Consider the following 19,851-nt stretch of genomic DNA (forward strand, 5'->3'; position numbering starts at 1 on the left):
CCAAGGTTAAAATTTCACAGATACCTCTTTTATGATTAAACTGTATACTTCTCACAACCACTTTCTGCTTCTGATTTTTATAATAGCTCTAATAACAGCTAGCATTGCCATGTCACAGCCTAATTATTGAGTTACTTTGAAATTTTCTCCACCAGACTAATTAGCCTGACACCCTTACACTCAGTCTTCATAAAACCTCAAGGCATGGGCAAAATACAGATAGTTTTCTTTTAGAGGATAACACACATCATCTTGAATACAACTAGCAATGGAATCATTGTTTCCAATTGAAACTTCCTGAGCATGGCCTTTACCATCTACATTTCTATCAGTTCGAGTCTTCTGAGAACAGATCAAAATTTCTCATCAAGCTCAGTTTATTCCATTCTCTAGCAGGCATTTCCAAAACCTTTTTAAATTCTCACCACAAAGTAGTTTCAAAGGCATCTAAACCATATAGTCAGGTATGGCCATTGCAACAACCCCACTTCTCTGGTACCAGAATCTATCTTAGTCATTTTCCTGTTTCTGGGACAAAATACCCAATACCTAACCAAGGAGAAGGGTTTATTTTGATGCATATTTTCAATTCATGGTAATTTTTTTCACGGCCCAGAATCAGCACGGTGGAAGGGCCTGGGCATAGAGGAAAGCTGCTCATAAAACTGGACCAAAAAGCAGAGATAAAGGATGAGTTGTGAAAGGAGTTGTAACCTTCCATATCATTCTTTCAGTCGTTTCACCTTCTGATCAGGTTTCATCTTCTAACAGCCTATTCAAAGCTGAACTCATTAGTGGGTGAACCTATTGGTGAGCAGAGCTCCCCCCATGATTCAATCACCTTCCACAATCACCACTTACGAGAACATGAGAGTTTTGAAGGATATTCTAGGTGTAAATCTTCACACCACCATTCCACCAATCCTATCTTATCTCCAGGCCTGCAAAGGTAGGAGCAATCAAGGAATCAACACAAAGAAGTTCTTTAGATATTAATATTAGCCAGTAATAATCTCTAGTTGTATATTTAAACAAGTCTTGGTTTTCTGTCTAAAGACTATTTGAGTTATTACCTGTACTTGTGAGCTTGGTGATTGTAATGTGTGTTTCCTGCAAAAAAAGACAGCTGGGGACATTCACAGTGGTTTATTCCAGTGTGCCCAGTTACTTGTGAGGCTAAGTTAGGAGAGCAGCCTAGTTAATAAAGCAAGATCTCATCTCTTCACCCCCCCACACACACACATCCCTAATAAAAATAGGGGACTCCATTTTCCTGTACATGGGATTTTCATGGCATCTCATGACTCACTGTGCATCTGCACCCCGACAATGTGCACGATCCTGCAGGAACCACAGTAAACAGTGCATTTCCCACAGTTCAGCTATCAGTCAGTACCCATCATGGTAAATATCAATATGTAAATATACTCTACTCATCAAAATGAGAACTGCCGCTTGGAATTGACAAACTCCTAGCATTAAAGCTGAATTATTTATATTGAAGAATCTTTAGATAGTTGTTACAGACTGAATGTTGTGTTCCCCTCCCCCAAAATTCATACAATGAAGTCCTAATCCCCAGTAGATAGTATTAGGAGGCATAGATTTTGAGAGGTGATTAGATCACATGAGGTCATGAACATGAGCCCTCATAATGGGATCAATGGCACTGTAAGTAGTAGAAATGAACCTGGGCTCTTTTTCATATGCTTCCATGAAGAAGAGACCATGAAAACACAGGTAAATGGCCACTGGTCATCTCTAGGACAAGAAGGGAGCCTTCACTATGTCCCTTCATCTTGGATTCCCAGTCTCCAAAACTGTGAAAAATAAATTCCTCTTGTTAAGCCACCCAGTCAATGATGTTTCTTTACGGCAATTCCAGCAGATTCTAAACACTAGTGTTCAGACTTCAGTTGTTGACTCCATTGCCTAAATCTTAGAGGGAGGGCTGCTCTGCTTCTGACTTTCGTCTAGCTAGACTATATCTCTTTGCATTGGTCACTGTTTTGTTCTAGATTTAAAGTCTTTTCAAAGTCTCATGTGCTTCCAAAGGCAATTGGATAGAAAAGGAACTAACATCAATGGATCAATCCACTGATGATTTCAGAACTGAAGGGGCTTTTAAGAGTTAGGGGCCAGTTAGAGGAAGTAGGCCCCTGAAGGTGTGCCTTTGAAAGTTGTATCCTGTCCCCTGCCCTCTCTGGGTCTCTACCCTTACTCTCTGCCTTACAGTCCTCATGAAATGAAAAGCTCTCCTCTGTCATACCCTTCTACCATCGTGTTTCTGCCTTGGAGTCAGCTGACCATGTTCAAAAACTTTTAAAATTGTGAGTCAAAACAAATTCTTCCTTCTCTAAGTTGTTTGTCAGGAATTTTGTCCCAGTGATGGAAAGATGACTAATATAGTTACTTAAAGTGACAGGAAGTGTGCCAAGAAGGGATTCCAGGAAAATCAGTTTAGCCAGGGAGTCATGGTCCCTGCCTCTGCTCCCCTTTTTCCCTCATTAATCATGCATCAGAAAATGTGACCATCTTAGACAGCAATTGGCAAATCTTTTATCATACATTAGCAAGTCTCCAATGAACTTTAGGACTATTAAAGAACAATATTGTATTGTCAGAACGTTTTTCTCTTCATTTGATTTTTAAAATTAAAAGTCATCTAGGGTTTCTTTTCTTTTCTTTTCTTTCTTCCAGAAGGCAGTAGAATATTGTAGGTCTAGGCTTCTGGGAGAACATGGTGGACAGATAGCAGCAGCTGCAGAGGCTCTCTGAAACACCCAGCTTAGAATTCAGGAATGGTGCTGAGTAAGGAATCATAAGCCGGAGGAGATATGCCCCGGTGACCCAAGAAACGAACTGGGCTGAGAGAAACCAACTGGGAATGCAATCCTGGTGCTATAACAGGAACAAATAAAGCCTCAGCATGGAAGCTGGAGCCCGCACCACTGGAAACCACGATTTGGGTTTCCTGCCACTGCGGCTGCATCTGAATCAGCTCAGCAGGGAGAGAGATGCGCGAAAGTGCCGAGAACAGGAATTGGTGAACGGAGTTAAGAGCTGGGCGGGTGGGGAGCCGTGCACCGACCTCCGGTGAGTGAGGGAAACTGGGACTCTCTCACCATCTAGGAGGCACCAACAGAGGACATTCTGGGACCAGGCAGACCTGCTGGAACAGGGCACTGTAGTGACTTCAGTCACATATCCCCCTCTCAAGCGGGAGTGGTGAGCAGTGCCTAGCCTATGTGGCACTGCTGGCTGAGACCCAGTAGGCTAGCACAGCCCAGGTCCCAGCACCTAAAGGTGACCTGGAGGGGCGGCCCCGAATAGGCTGCCTGGTGCGCTGCGATGGGCGGGAAAACCTAGCCCGCACAATTCAATCAGACTGTGGCCAAAAGGGAAGGAAGCTGGGCCTCCTATATACGCTTGCATATATAAGGAACAAAGAATATGGGAAGAGGGAGCAACAAGAAAGGCCCTCAGCCCCCAATCCTGAGAAACAGGCAACAGCAGACACCGCACCAATAGACATAAAGTGCTATCTCCAGAGCTTCATAGACAAGTTCAGGAATGAAGTTATTAATGACCTGAAGCTAGACATAAGCAGAATAGTTAGAGAAATGCTAAGCACCACCCAAGAAAAAAACAGATGGTGGAATGGAAGAACAGAAAAAGAGGAGATAGAGAAAATAGAGAAAGCATAGAATACGTGAAGCAGGTTCAAAGAGATTACCAGGAAACTAAAAACTCTATCGAAAACTGGCATAACAGCTTGAAAGAAACTAAGGATAGATTATCTGAACTGGAGGCCAGATTTGTAATATGGGAGCATGAAATGGAAAACTTCTTAAAAATAACAAAGAAACAAACAGCAATAATACAAAGACTAGAAGATAATAAGAGGATCTATAACTTAAGAATTAAGAACATAAAAGAAGAGGTAGGGACACAAACAAATGAACTACAAAAGCTACTCGCAGAAATAATCCAGGAGAATTTTCCTAATTTAGCAAAAGGTAAAGATACTCAAATGTATAAAGCATTCAGGACCCCAGCCACCTACAACCCAAACAGAGCTACACTCAGGCATATAATAATCAAAATTCCAGAAATCCAATATACGAACAGAATACTAAAAACCATCAGAGACAAGAAACAGATCACTTACAAGGGAACACCTATCAGAATTACAGCAGACTTCTCGGCACAAACCATTAAATCAGGAAGAGTGTGGGGGGAAATAATTCAAGCTTTGAAAGATAATAACCTCCAGCCAAGATTGATATATCCTGCACAACTATCCCTGGAAATTGATGGAAAAACAAGGTGCTTCCAGGATAAAGAGGAACTAGGGTAATATGCAACCACCAATTCAACTCTACAGAGAATACTGCAGGATATTCCAAAAAAGAAAAATACAAAGAATCCAGAAATAGTGGCAGAGAGGCCAAAATGAATGGAGCAGAAAACAAAATGAAGAAGACAAACTGACAACTAATGACAGAAGAAGAGCTCAACAGAAATGAGTCAGAGAAGATTGGATGATAGGAACAGCTATTTTGGAGAAAACGATGTCATAATAAGTAATGCTGATTTAGTATCATCTTGTTTTGAAGTCTCATCAAGCTTTTGCTCTTCTGTCTCCATTGGTCTTAGCATGTTGTATCTTATTGGATTTTAGTATGTGTGATAGTATAAACAAAAACTTTTATACACAAGGAGATTATACAGAAACCATTGTTCATTTTTTGTTAGTTGATTCTAAATACCCTGTAATACTGTCATTCTCTTGAATGGTTTTACATTGTTTTGATATATTTGATGCTACAGTATATGAAGTTATACTCAAAGATTTCAAGGAAAGAGACAATATGGTAACTACTTTTATGTCAGGATTATCTTGTGATAAAACACTATTTTGCTTAAATGGTTATGTTTTTTTCTGTGCTGTTTTGTTGTTATGCCCTCTTTTATCTCACTCTCCATTTTATTGTTTACTTTTTTATTTTTATCCTTTTAATTAAGGGAAAAATAAATTAAAAATAGTAGGATATATTATAGTAACTCACTTTGACTTACTATTAACTTGATTTGAAGCCCTGTATTGCTCTCACCATCTTGTTTTGACTGATGTTCCTCTATTCTGTTTTGCTTGATAGTACCAGGTTCGAAAGTATAGGCAACAGCTGTGAAGATAGTGGGATTCATTATGACACCCATTCTGGTTGACTATTATCTACTTTTGAAGACCTATAATGTCTCCAATGTTTTGGTTTTATTGGTTTCGTTCTTTACTGTTTTGTTCAATTTTATTATAACTGATGATATAGGCAATTCTATTAGAGATAGCGGGAGCATTATGGTAACCATTGTTGATCACCTTGTATTATGTTTTTACATTATCTGTTATGTCCACCCTTTTGATTTGACTGACTCTGTTCTGTTATGTCACATTTGGTTTTACTCTCTTCCAAAAAAAGTAATAAGAACTGTGGGAACAATAAAACCCAAAATGTGTAATAGTCATTATACAAAAGAGAAGAAAAGAAAGTGCTCTAAATGATATAACTGCAAGTATATTTAAGTGCATAAGATAAACAATGATATTACTGAGTTTTATTGGATCATTGAACAGAACTGTTTGGTCTCACTGTTTGAATGTCCACTATATAAGCTTTAATTTTGTAACTTGAACAAATATTTCTAAGATGACAATACGTAATCCATTAACTAATGATTTCCTACTGTTTATTTTTTTTCTGAAATTCTGTATAACTTGTACCCTTTTTCTGCTTTTTTTTTCTTTTTCTCCTTAAATAAAATTAAAAAAAAAAAACAAGAATATTGTAGGTCTAGGAAAATTGAAAAACTTCCTTTTACTATATTTGGGTAATGTATTGCATTACCCAATGTTGTCTCCCTAATCTGTCAATTTTGTGCTGACAGAATCTATAGGTGTCAGAGTATCAGACTGACCTGAAAAACATCTGGTCAAACCCACAGGCTAGGAATATCAGGGTCATCCAGTAACTATTAGAGAGTCTTAGGCCAACCCAGATTTCATGAATCCAAATACACACTTTAACACAATATCCCAGCAATTTCTATGATTTACTGGATGTCTGGATGTCCCCTCAAAGTCTCATGAGGTCATGGGGGGGGGGAGTGGTTCCAGAGGTGACTAAATATGGAATTTGTGATTGGTTTATTGTCAGTTGCTGGGATTCAGAATGTGAATGCTACACACAAACTAGGGTAGATAGGCTGAATCCAATATAAGGGAAGAGAAAAGTCTTGTTCCTTCTCTCTTGTTGCTTTTTGTATCTTCCACCATCATAAATGGTTGCCCCTCTGCCACACCACCCTGCCTTGGAGTCAGCCACTAATGAACTAAAACCTCTACAAACTGTGAATTAAAAAATTTTCCTTCTTTAACTCTGGGTGTTGGGTACTTTGTCTCAGTAATGAGAGAAAAGTAACTAAGGCATTATTCTTTGAGAAGCACCAATTCCAAAGCTACTGGATAGTTCACAGATGCTATAGAGAGCCATTGCAATCCCATGGAAAACTTATTTGAATAAGTTAATCCAGTCTACCACTTTGAGTTCAATCCATCGTAATTATAAAGTGGTTAACATGTATTTATAGTTATCAGGGGCCAAAGGCATCCTAAGTCCAGCCAGGATGAACATTCATTTGAGCAAAAGGCCTCAATCCAGGGCCCAGCCCAGATTTTATTAATACTTGAAGAAGGGAATGGTTTGAGGATGAGTGACTGTGAGAATGGCAGGAGATCCAAGAGTACTGTGAGCTGGGCTAGGTAGGAAGCCTGAAAGCACCTCTGGAATATGCAGAGAGAAGGATATGCAGAAATATTAATCTACATGACATGACTGAGGTAGTATCTAATGTTTTGGATAGTGTTTCAGTTATGATGTGCAAACTTTTCAGTCCTGGGAAGTCATAATCTCTTATCTCAAGTGTTGTCATTCTAGCTGACAGCACTGAGGCCATGGGTCCTTATTCCCCCAAAGCCATGTTTCTTGGAGTCGCAGTGCAGAGAAACAGTGACTGTCACCTTGCTTCAGAGATTATGCCTCGGCACCTCAGCTAGTCCTATTTATGTTGTTTAAAGCCAATCAAAGGGAAAAGGAAATGGGCTAGCCAGATCTATATGTATTAGTACATGAAGATAAGGCCAGGTTTAGCCAAAGTAGAGCTAATGTTTCTTTATTCAAGAAGAGTCATCCAGGTGGTCCTCCACAGATGCAGTCTGAGGCCCAGAGAACCATATTTAGGAATGCTGGCATCTGGAACAACACCCAAAGCACTCTGCGGGTGAACAAGTCCTTGAAGAAAGCCCTGAGTCACTTGGCAGGAACAGCAACCTGTGGTGCTAACACTGGGCAGTGGACTTCAACACCAGAAGTATCCAACCTTCCTCTCTACCCTGGAACCCTGTAAACCAAACCTTTTCATTTTCCTACCTTCCAAGCCAAGGTGGATGCACAAGTTTGCTGGGCCCCATGCCACAGCCTGTTCCCAGCTCAGAGAGACCAGGAGGAGTGGTAGTTTCTCTGTAAGTAATGAGAAATTAAGAAATGACAGGAGACCAATTGCAGTGGCTCAGACCTGTGATCCCAGCCCTCAGGAGGCTGAGACAAGAAGATTGCCATGAGTTCAATGCCAGCCTAGACTCAACAGTGAGACCATATTTCAGAAAACCAAAAAAGTGAAAGAGGAAGATGTGTGTCTCAGATGACAAGTGACTTTTAAGAACTTAAAAAGGGAATCAAATTTCAATCCTATGGAGGCTTCATGATCTGAGTTTCTGCTGTGGTGAGTATAATGATTCTCTCTGTCTTTTCTGTCTGCACAATATTTGAAGAAGTTTTGTGTACTATGATGCCAGTTTTCCAATGAACTTAAGAAGAGGCACTGAATTCCAGAGTAGTTAATTTCTTACCCTGTGGACAATGAAGATAATGACTTCTTAGTTCTGAACTCTTATATAAGAAATCAAAACAACAAGTATCTAAATGTGCTGCTAATTTGCTTGCAGTCACAATGTCTTCTCATGGTAAGATAAGATTCTCCACATTAATGATAAAACCAGTCTTCTGGATAAAAAAAATGGAAAAATTGAACTTTGTAGTGCAGTTAAGAAATCGGTATTGGGGTTGGGGACTTAGCTCAGCGGCATAAGAACCTGCCTTGCAAGCAGGCAGTCGTGAGTTCGATCCCCGGTACCGATAAAAAAAAAAAAGAAAAGAAATCAGGTATTTCAAACTGGGATGATAGTGGATCAATAAGCAGCAAAGTAAAGAGCCTCTCCAAGAGAAATAGCTCAGATGCTGGAATATAGCATCCTAGAGAAGACCAGATGGAAAGAGATGGATCCTCTCAACCCAGGAAGAAACTAAAGTGGGGGAAAAAGAAAGACATGGACAGAAAGCCATAGCCAGATGTGCTCTCACCAGAGCCAGTCCCACTGTGTACCAAAGGCCCCTGGAATCCAAAGATGCACAGTCACAGTGAAGTTGGGGATTGGAAAACCCAAGGGCCTCAGTGAGGGATGCAGTTGTGGAGGGGAGTAGCAGAGCAGAGAACAGCACTGGCTCAGAGATCTGCACTGGCATGCGGTGAGGGCAGGGAACTCAGTCTTCCCACGTGAGTGGGTGACTGGCCCAGAGACATTTTGGAGTTGGGGGCAGGATAAGCCCAGAACCAGAACTGCAGCGGCTTCAGTCAGCCAGTCCTAGCACAGAGCAGAGTGTTGAGAATTGCTTCAGCTGAGCCACCCCTGTGCATGATACAATAGCCAAGGACAAGGTTTTCCTGAAGTTATCCCTAACTGGCTTCTTCTACATGGCACACACTAATGTGGTGAAGATTCCAGAGCCAGACCAGCTCAGAAAGGAGGATCCAACCTGCCCTGCTCCTGCTTGTACTTCAGTGGTCACCAGCATAATGGGGAGTGCAGCCATCACACTTCAGAGTAATTGTAACCAATACAGGAAGTGCCAGAAACCCCTCCCCCAATCCACTTGTTTGGAAAAAAACAGAAATAGGACAAGAGGAAGCAACGAAAGGAAGTCTCCAGCCTCCAACCCAAACAGTACTGGCCAAGGAGAGGTAAACACAGAAGAGATAGGGGATTGCATACCTGCAGTTTCTGAAGAAGCAGCATCTGACATAGTGAACTATCTTTGTGACATTATAAAAGAACTTAAAACAGAACTCCTAGTACAAGTAAGGAAGATCTAAGAAAAATAATAAAGCAATGCTAAGCACCTCTCAAGAAGACACAAATGGAAGAATGTAGGAACACAGATAAAGGAGGGAAAATTTTGATGAAGAATATAAAAAAATCTAGAATACATGAAACAGATTCAAAGAGTTTACCAGGAAATTAAAAACTCCATTGAAACCTGGCAAAACTACTTGAAAGAAAGTAAAGATATACTATCAAACCTTGAAGATAGATTTGCAACATGTGATCACAAGAGGAAAGATCTCTTAAAAATAACAAGGAAACAGGAAGTAACAACACAAAGGCTAGAAGATGACAAGAGGATCTATAACTTAAGAATAACAAATGTGAGTAAAGAAGCAGGGGTAAACACAAATGAAATACAAAGGCCATTTACAGAGATAATTAAAGAAAACTTCCTGAGCTAGGGAAAGGAAATGATACCCAGATATATGAGGCATACAGAACTCCAGCCAGCTATAACCAAAATAGATCTACATCCAGACATATAATAATCAAGATCCCAGAAATTCCACACAAGAACAGAATATTAAAAGCTGTCAGAGAAAAGAAACAGATCACTTATAAAGAAAAACTCATCAAAATCATAACAGACTTTTCAACACAAGTCATCAAATCAAGAAGATCTTGAAGTATCCTAAGCCCTGAAAGAAAATAATCTCCAACCCAGATTGACATACCTTGAAAACTATTTTTCAAAATTAATGGAGAAACAAGATGCTTCCATGACAAAGAGAAACTGGGGAGTTTGTGATCACCAATTCAATCCTACAAAAAAAAAAAAACCTGAAGGACATTCTAGAGAGAGAGAGAAAAGACCACGGTTTCAGGAACAGCAACAGATGGGGCTCACTGAACAGGGCAGACAGTGGAATGAGGGAGAAAAGTAGACAACCAACAGCAGAAAAATAGTATGGCAGAGATGAGGCAGAGAAGGTTGGCTATAATCACTAACACAGATGGCCTTGATACACTAATAAAAAGAAACACAGGCAGAGTAGATCAGGAGATAGGGTCCATCAAGATGCTCTATATAAGAAATATAATTAACCTATTATTTATGGGCTGAAGGTCAAAAAATGAAAAAATAATGCCCTATGTGATAGGGAACCAAAAAAAAAGTGAGGAGAGCTCACCCATCAGCTGCAGATTAGTTGGAAAGACATAGCACTATTATACAATGGAGAACTACTCAGCTGTAAGGAAGGAAAACCTTGAGGCTCTTGCAGGTAAATGGATACAACTTGAGATCAAGCTCAGGGTTAAAAAGATTCAGAACAGGGGGCTGGGGATTTAGCCAGTGGCATAAGTGCCTGCCTTGAAAGCAGGCAGTCGTTGGTTCGATCCCCGGTACCGATAAAAAAGAAAAAGAAAAAGATTCAGAACCACTTAGGTAAATAGTGAGTTGCCTCCATAACCTAAAAACTAAAGGAGTTAGCGAGATACAAAATGTACAATGCACCATGGGAAAGTGAAAGGGAAGGAATTGTCCAAAAAGGGAAGACAGAGTACACTGTTAATCTCATATCATGATTTAAAACCCGTATTGTTTTCATCACTCTGTTTAGCTTGGATATATTCTGTTTCAGTTGTACTTGTACTAGATTTGAGGTCATAGCCAGCTATTCCAAAGATAGTAGAATATACTATGGTAACCATTTTTTAATTTCCTGTTAACTTAATCTGAAGCAATGTATTGCTTTCACTGTTTTGTTCTGACTGATTTTATTTGAATCTGTTTTGTTCAAACACTGTCTTGTCTTGACTGATTTTATTTGAATCTGTTATGTTTAATAGTATCAAGTCTGATAGTATAGGAAACTACTCTGTTGTGTGAACGAAAAGATGTAATGTAGTAAGTTACATTTACTAGTTGTGAAATATAAATATATCTTCTTGGGAGCAGCCAATCAATTCTTTACAACCAATTAAGTCAGACTATCTAGAGTAGAACCCAAACAATAGTATTTTTCAAAGGTCCCAGATAATTCCAACCTGCATCTAAGTCCAAGAATCACTGATCTAGTCAAACTACTATCTCCTGCCCAGAGATTCAGGGTGCAGATGTGAAGACCAAACGTCCCAGACGATGTCCTGATTCATAATGCACATCTGAGACTGAGCAAGACTTAGAAGGCTGCCCAATCCCAAAAGGGGAAGAAGAGAGATACAGTTAGAAAATGGAGTAATACAAGAAATGCCCAGTGAGGTGTGAGAAGCTACTAATATTTGAAGTTTAGAACCTGTTTCCAAGATGTGGGATTGCTGAAATTTAAGAACAAGGCCTTGGAGTCAGAAGGGCCTGGTTTCAAATATTAGCACTGATGTTTTTCCCTGTGTGAACTTGGGCAAACTATGTAATCTTTCTGCATTTTAGTAACATAATCTCTCCAAACAGGGATGAGAGATAGCAGCTGCACTGCCATCTGCTACTGGCGATGAAGATATGCATGGTACCTAGAAATGTAAGACCCAGTCCCCAAGGACCTGGCTCACTAGATATGTAAATAAATACAAAACAATGAGAAACCAGATAAATTATAGTCCCTTGGTTATTTTTATCTGTAATAACTAAAATGAAAAATGAAGTCCTGATGTTATGCCAACTTAGGATTTTAGCTGGACAGAGCTATGGTTGTCAGCTTCAGGGTCACTACCAGAGGGAACAGCTAAGCTGGAATAACAGATAGCACCCTGTGACCTCTGAGTGCTAAGCAATCCAGATGGCAGAAGGTACACAAAACCAATCAGCTGCTGCAGTCAGAGTACAGAGTACAAAGGAGCAGTCTCTTTTTGTAGATCAATGCTATCAACTTTTTGAATGAGCTTTATTAAAACTGACTTTGAGAGTGACTAGGTTAGAAACTGTCTTCTTGACTTGGAATGATACAGAGTAGAAGAGCATGTTTTGGTTGATGCAAGCTTCCTATAGAATAATCAGAGATGTCTGTACATGGTCAACATTCCCAGCAGGTCATTCCTGAGAAGACAACCTGGAGAACTGAAGAAAGGCTGCCCATGAGTTGGTTATGCTGAGAAGGTAAACTGATACTGCCCTCCTTTGAGTGCTAAGTGGAATGAATGCCTCAGAGAAGTCAGCTGATACATTGTATAGGCAGTCTGTGTGGGATTAGCTGTATGGTGATCAGGATTTTGGTCTACTCCACATTCCCTTTACCTAGGTCATCGTAAATGCTGCAATACAGTGAGCTCCTTTTATACAGGCATAACATAAATTTACCACTGCAAAATCAAACATAAGACACTGTATCAGATCTGTTATCTCAGTTTTCCCTGTGGGTTTTACAGGTGCAAAGAAAATTAGCCTGATTCACAAAAGTACAGGGAAATGGGATAAGCAAGAAATTTGTCCCAGCTAGCATGGAAATGTTTAATTATTAAAAAGTAGAGAGCAAAAGGTGAATGCTACTGGATTATAACAAAAATCTTGATGCAGGTATGTTATTGGTTGAGTGGCCTTTGAGAGTGACTAGGTTAGAAACTATCTTCTTGACTTGGAATGTCAAGGTTCTCATAGTATTCCCTGCTTATATCCAATATGTGACCTAAACAAATTCACTTGATGGCCCCTGGCTTAGAGATGCTTGAAAATTCTGAAGGCACAGATGATAATGAAAAATCTCTCCTCAAATCACTGGAGTGGTTGTCAAGCCCTAATCAGTATGAAGACTGATAAAGAGGTTAGGGTCCCTTGGTCAGAATCCTCAGCTGGAGATGCAAGGCTGTGTGCATATTTCTGAGTAAAGTGGCCACACAGTGGAGAAAAACTCTTCCTGGACTCCTTCACACAAGAATTCAGTGCATTGTAATCTTAGAATTTGGTGAGGACTTAACAAAGCTATAGTTGATATGGAATGGTTGATATGAAGAAGGTGAAAATTTGGATGAAAATTAAAATATTTGAACAGACTTTATGTCTTCACATAAAGTGAAGTAAGTGATGTAAGTACTTCACATAAAGTACTTACATCTCCTCTTCCTGACTGTTGACTGGCATGGATGTTATGTCTGACAGGGCAGCACTCCCCATATCTAGCATTGTAAAGTACCCTTTGGCTACTGTGAATTAGCACTCTACATGGGCTCCCATAGAATTACCTGGGCCTACATAGATTGTTCATCTGAAACAGTTTTAGACAGATACCTAGTGACCAAATTGAGATTTACCCAAATAGTGGGACAGGAAAACCTGTGACATTCAACCAAAAACTAAAAATAGACTCTTGTGATTACCCCTGGAACTAAGTGAGAAGCACGGTGGCTGGCTGGGGAGTTTGGAGCTGGAGGACACACTTCCATTCCTGGGACTGTTGCTAGCTCCTATTCGTGAAGACTACTTGAAGGAAGGTTGCATTTGGATGGAAACATTCATAATAGCAGACTGTCTGTGTCTGAATTACAAAAATCAATGCCTTCATCAATTCTCTGTTTTGATTTTGGAAGTGTCTGCAACTTACACTTCCAAAGACTGGTGCTAATGACAAATGCCTGTGAGTGCTGTTCAGTGGTGAAAATTTGGGGCCTGAAAAATCTCCAAATGTGGCAGTATTGTGTAAGTCATTTGAGAGACAATTATTGGCTTTTATTACAGGGAAGTACGCCTAAGGGCATGAAATAATCTTGAAACCTAAAATACCCACAGTGTCTTGGATGGTGGCAGAAATACACTCTAGTGAGGAAGTCCTTGCCCAGAAAAGCTAACTTCATTATGTAATGGAGAAGTTTTACAACGGAACTCTCACCTGGAAGAATACAAGGTTCTCATAGTATTCCTAAGCAGGTAGTATCAAAGAACCAACTTTGGAACCATCTGAAGAACTGCCAGATCCTATCATCCCTTTGTGGTGATGTCTTCGGAGCCTTGTCTGACCAGCAAAGAAATGCTTGATTTATGAGTAATGAATCTAAAATGGAAAAACAGCAGCTTATTTCTAAGGCTTCATAATCTGACCAATTGCAAACTCTAATTCAAGATACTGAGAATGAATCAGCTCAACAGGCTCAGTTATGAGTCTGTTTCCTTGAAGTAATGAAAGAATTAAGCCACAGTGTGAGCCCAGAAGTCTAGGTGCCTTAGAACCCATGGGAAGAGGACAATGCCTAGGCCACAAGGTCAGGCGGGTGGCAGTGAAAAGCTGGATAGCTTAAGGTATGTCTCAGCTGGGCATGCCCCTGTGGAAATCATTAGGGAAATTTGAGAGGTGCATTAAAGAAAGAATGTCTTGAACAGATTGGAAGCCAGTTGGAACACACTTGAGGTAACCAACAGGGTGTATGATGAGACACGCAATAAGACAGAGATGGGCTGATTTTTGACACATATTCCTCCTCTCACTCCCTCAGTGACATAAAATGCCAATAAAATTGTCCCATCTGCTAGAAAATAAAATCAGAACCACAGATGTTATGGATATTTCTTGGGGAAGGGAGCTGGTGTGTAGCTGAGGCTATATTGAGCCACTCAGTGTCAGTCACTTTAGGAGAATATTAATAGGTCCTGGCAGCAATAGACACTCACCTGGACTGCACTTTTCATATTCAATGCTAGAGGCAAAAGTTCAAAACATGAAGCAGGAAAAGTAGCACCTTGGACCACTGAGTTACATTTGGCAGCCCTTAGAGCACCACAGTGGAAAAAGAGAAATCATACCCAGTGGGCACATCTTGTTACTTACCATTCTTAGAGTGGGGGTTTGACAGAGAATTGTCAGGGCCAATAGGAGCAGTTATTGTCTAAAACATCAGGAGGTGACTGGCGGGCTGGCTGGCATACTTTGTAACTGTGTGCTTGCACCCAACATGACTAGAGCCAAGGGTGGGGTCTCTACTCAGTAGACTTATTTGCTTATCTGGTGCATTGCAGGTGAAAGAGCGGGGAGAATGTTACTATGACTATACAACTACTCCCTCACCCTCATCACCTGAAATTTCCTTCTGGAATTTCTACCCTTCCTGTTGGAACCTGACAAGGTCAAATGGAAGCCTGCAACCATGGGAGACAGTTCAGCCACTGTACATAGTAACAAAGGAAACCAACTGCTAATGACTGAATGGAACTCTAGTAAGGTTTTCTTAATTTTTACTCTTCTTTTTAAGGGTGTATTTCCTACAAAATATCTTGTTAAATAGGAATTTTCAGGAACTACTCCTTACTGGACCATCAAGAAAATTTCTTATGAAAAATATAGGCTTCCAAATTTATCCTACTTCTCTAGGGAAATCTACAATAAAATCAAAGCACTAAGACTGCCCTTGATTCAAGAATAATTCAAAATGAGACTTACTGGTATGTCTTATGATTAGCAAGCACTGTCACTATAGTCACCCTACCTTCAAGACTGTCTGATAAGAATGTGTTTATATGACTGAGACTTGGGGTCAGACTGTATCCACTGAACCAGAAGAGTTTATGTTAATGTGGCTCACAGGGAATGCCTGATTTTCTCTGGAAAGGACTGGTGTTGCGTACTGAAGGTCTACCACACCAGAGCTCCATGACTAGTATCTGGTAGAAACCCCAGACAGCAAGGCCTGTACATCACACACTATTGCTGGGAGCTTTAAGCACAGCCCGATGTAACTCACTAGAAGAGGATCCGGGGGATCGTGTGCTTGGTGTCTCCTGGAGTCTGCTTCATGGGCTTCTTCCCTTTGCCGATTTCAATCTTTATCTTTTGCTGCATTCAGACATATTCAATAAACTACAACCATGAGTCCTCTGAGTCCCTCTAAGTCCTATCAGTAAATCATTGAATGTGACAGTGGACTTGGAAACCCCCCATACAATCACAAAACTAAAAGACCATTTAGCTTTAAAACAACAGGGTGTACAGCTGATATATGAGGAGTGGGGTGAGAGGACCTCCCTGTCTTGATCCCACAGACCCTGGAAGTCACCTGATCATAAATGTCACTGCACAGCTGTGTCCTCAGCAGTTTCCTCCTCACCCACTGGCCTTCCCAGAGGACACTGCCCCTCAAACACAGAGCTGTCTCTTGTTTTTGTTTCTACAGCATCTGAGACAGTGATTGGCACATGTTTGATATTAAAATGTTTACAATATAAAGACTTTCCAAAATACTTGTTTCTCATACAAAGAGTGTATCATTTTTTTTATTTGTATCAGTCATGAAGATATGACTGAAGCACATATTTCAGACAAGATGTAATTAGTTTTTTAATTAATCAAAGAGACTAACATATAACATTATATTTTTTAATAGAGAATGCTGCCTGTTCTAAACATGAAGTTGAATAGATACAGACAGGTGCATAACAATAGAGTTTCCTATATTAGAATGAAGGTAATCCCATGAAGACCTATTCTGTAGTGCACAGTGACTAAAGTCATCCAAGTCATTGATAATTAAAGATACTTTAATTGGAGCCTAGAGGCAACTTCAAATAAAAATTTCACTTTTTATTAGTTAAGTCTTCACAGAAATATGCCCTTCAAATTCATAAGTTAGTACACAAGTAAACTCACTTGTGTTTACAGAGTCCAAAATATTCTTATTAATTAATTCTTGATTATATTTGTGTGCTGTTTGACTTTCTGAGGTCCACAGTTTTATGGCAGACAGACTGAAATTGTATTTCAACTCCAAATCCCAAGCTCTGCTGTGGGCTGAGAATCATAAAGGCTCAGCTGAAATTAAGCTTTGGACTCCTTTCCCGTCTTTCTCTTTCCAAGATCCTAACCAACCTTAGTCCGCTCATACCCAGAGCTGTTGCTTACACTAGAGTTTTATCAGGTGGGGAGGAAGATGGAAGAATTCAAACCCAGAGATAAATGGCAAACCATAAAACACTGAGAGTGTCACAAAGAGCCCAAAGGAATCACAGGTCAAATTACTCAAAAGGCCTGCAGCTTTTCAAAGTTGCTTAGCTGTACATCTAAGGGTATGAAAACACAAACTTCACAAACTCCAATTTCAAGAGACATTAAGACTTTCCAACAATAAAAAATCATATTTTTGGTTTTAAAATATTTATTGTAATTTTCACCTGTTAAGACATATATGCAGATAAAGAAATGAAATACTTAGATTTGAAAATAAATGACATTTAGATTGAGAAGATGTTGGCTCAATAGGTAGCTGTGTAGAGAGTCTCTCTGGGAAAAACGACTCAGACTCTGGAATTTGACAACATGGAGAGGGCCAGATGAGGGGAGAGGGATTCTCACGACCCAGGAGGAAACTGAGGAAAAAGAAAAAGGAGAAGAGGAAGGAAAAACACGGGTGGAGGGCTGGAGCCAGATGCGCTCACTGAGATCAGTCCTGCACTGTGCTGGGCATGCTGAGGAGTTGGACGATTCACGGTCACACTGAAACCGCAGCCGCCTATAATGGGAGTTGGGCCCTTGGCAGGAGGATGCAGCATAGCATACGAGTGGAGCCAAGGTGGAGAGCTGCGTTAATTCCTGGTGAGTGCTGGAAATTGGGTCCTGCGGCTGTGTGGCCAGCTGGAGGACATACTGGAGTTGGGCAGGATAGGCCTGAGTCTGTGCTGCGGTAGCATCAGTCAGCCACCCCTGGCCCAAAGAGGACTGGTGGGACCTACTTGGGCTGGGTCATGCCCCTGGTCAGGACCCAATAGCCAGGGACAAAACTGTCCCTACTCCGTGACATCCACAAAGCACAGCCTAAGTTGCTGAAGGCATTTGCTGGTTGACTGGCTCAGAGGAGAGGGGCAGCCCACAGTCCCAGCGTGCACCTCAGATAACAACAAACTGGAGAGGGCAGCAAAACCGCAGCCAGCACGCTTCAGAAAAACTGTAAGTAATATGTAAAGGGCCTGAAACCTCCACCATACACCTGTCTGAAAGAAATCAGAAACATGACAAGAGAAAAAAATAAGAAAAAACCTCAAGCCACTGACCCTGAGAAAATAAATCCAGGAGAGGTAAATACAGAAGAGATCCAGTGAAGCAATCATGCAATATTGGCCACAACATCAGTGGACATAAAGAAATACCTTCCTGACCTCATAGACGAACTTAAAACTGAAATTCTAATCCAAGTGAGGCAAGATATAAAAAGATTGATAAAAGAAATGCTAAGGCCCTCTCAAGAAGACACAGATGGAAGAATGGAGGAACCCAGAAAAGGAAGAGAAACCTTTGGTGAAGAATATAAACAAAATCTAGAATACATGAAACAGATCCAAAGAGATTAACAGGAAACTAAAAACTCCATTGAAAGCTGGCAAAATGCCTTGACAGGAACTAAAGTTAGCCTTTCGAAAATTGGAGATAGATTTGTGTGTGATCATGAAAGAAAAGACCTATTAAAAATAACAAGGAACCAGGAAGTAACAATACAAAGGCTAGAAGATGACAAGAGGATCTATAACTTAAGAATAAAAAGTGTGAGTGAAGAAGCAGGAGTAATCACAGATGAATTACAAAGGCTATTCATAGGAATAATTAAGGAAAACTTCCCAAGTATAGGAAAAAGAAATAATATCCAGATAAATGAGGCATACAGAACTCCAACGAGCTACAACCAAAACAGATCTACACTCAGACATATAATAATCAAGATTCCAGAAATTCACCACAAGAACAGAATATTAAAAGCTGTCAGAGAAAAGAAGCAGATAACCTATAAAGGAAAACCCATCAAAATAACAACAGACTTCTCAACACAAACTATCAAATCAAGAAGAGCCTGGAATGAACTAGTCCAAGTCCTGCAAGAAGATAACCTCCAACCCAGATTGATGTACCCTGTAAAACTCTCTCTCAAAATTAATGGAGAAATAAGATGTTTCCAGAGAAGGAGGACCTGTGGGAGTTCATGACCACCAATTTAACCCTACAAAAAATACTGAAGGACATTCTAGAGAGAGATATTAAAAAATACCAGGATTTCAGCAACAGTAGCAGAGAGGCCTCAATGAATGGGGCAGACAGTGGAATGAAGGAGAAAGGTGGACAAATAATAGCAGAAAAATAGAATAGCAGAGATGAGGCAAAGAAGGTGGGCTATAATCTCTAGATAGCTTTGCTATCTAACAAAAAGAAACACAGGAAGAGTAGATCAGGAGACAGGATCCATCAAGATGCTCTGAATAGGAAATACACTCAACCTGAAAGAGGGTTAGTAATCTGAAATCAAAGATGAGAAAACAATGCTCTAGGTGACAGGGAACCAGAGATAAATAGGGACAACTCATCTAGCAGCTGCAGATAGGTTGGAAAGTCATGACAGTTTTGTGCAGTAGAGAACTACTCAGCTATTAGGAAGGAAAACCTTGTGTCTTTAGTAAGTAAAGGAATAGAGCTCAAAATCAAGCTCAGGGGTAAAATGTTCAACATCACTTAGATAGATAATGGGTTGCCCCCTAATCTAAAAACTAAAGGAGTTAGTGGGCCCCAAAATATACAAAGTACCCTGAGAAAGGGAAAGGGGAGGAATTGCCTTAAAAAAGAAGGCAGAAGACATTGTTAATAGTGTATCAGCATTTAAAAGCCACATTAGTCTTATTGCTCTGTTTAGTTTGATTCTTTTTTGTTCCTGTCTGTCTACTCATACTAGATTTGAAG

This window comes from Cavia porcellus, unplaced genomic scaffold, assembly GCF_034190915.1.
Source record: "Cavia porcellus strain 051 isolate PalLab524CR breed Dunkin Hartley unplaced genomic scaffold, mCavPor4.1 scaffold_5, whole genome shotgun sequence".
Taxonomy (NCBI): Eukaryota; Metazoa; Chordata; class Mammalia; order Rodentia; family Caviidae; genus Cavia; species Cavia porcellus.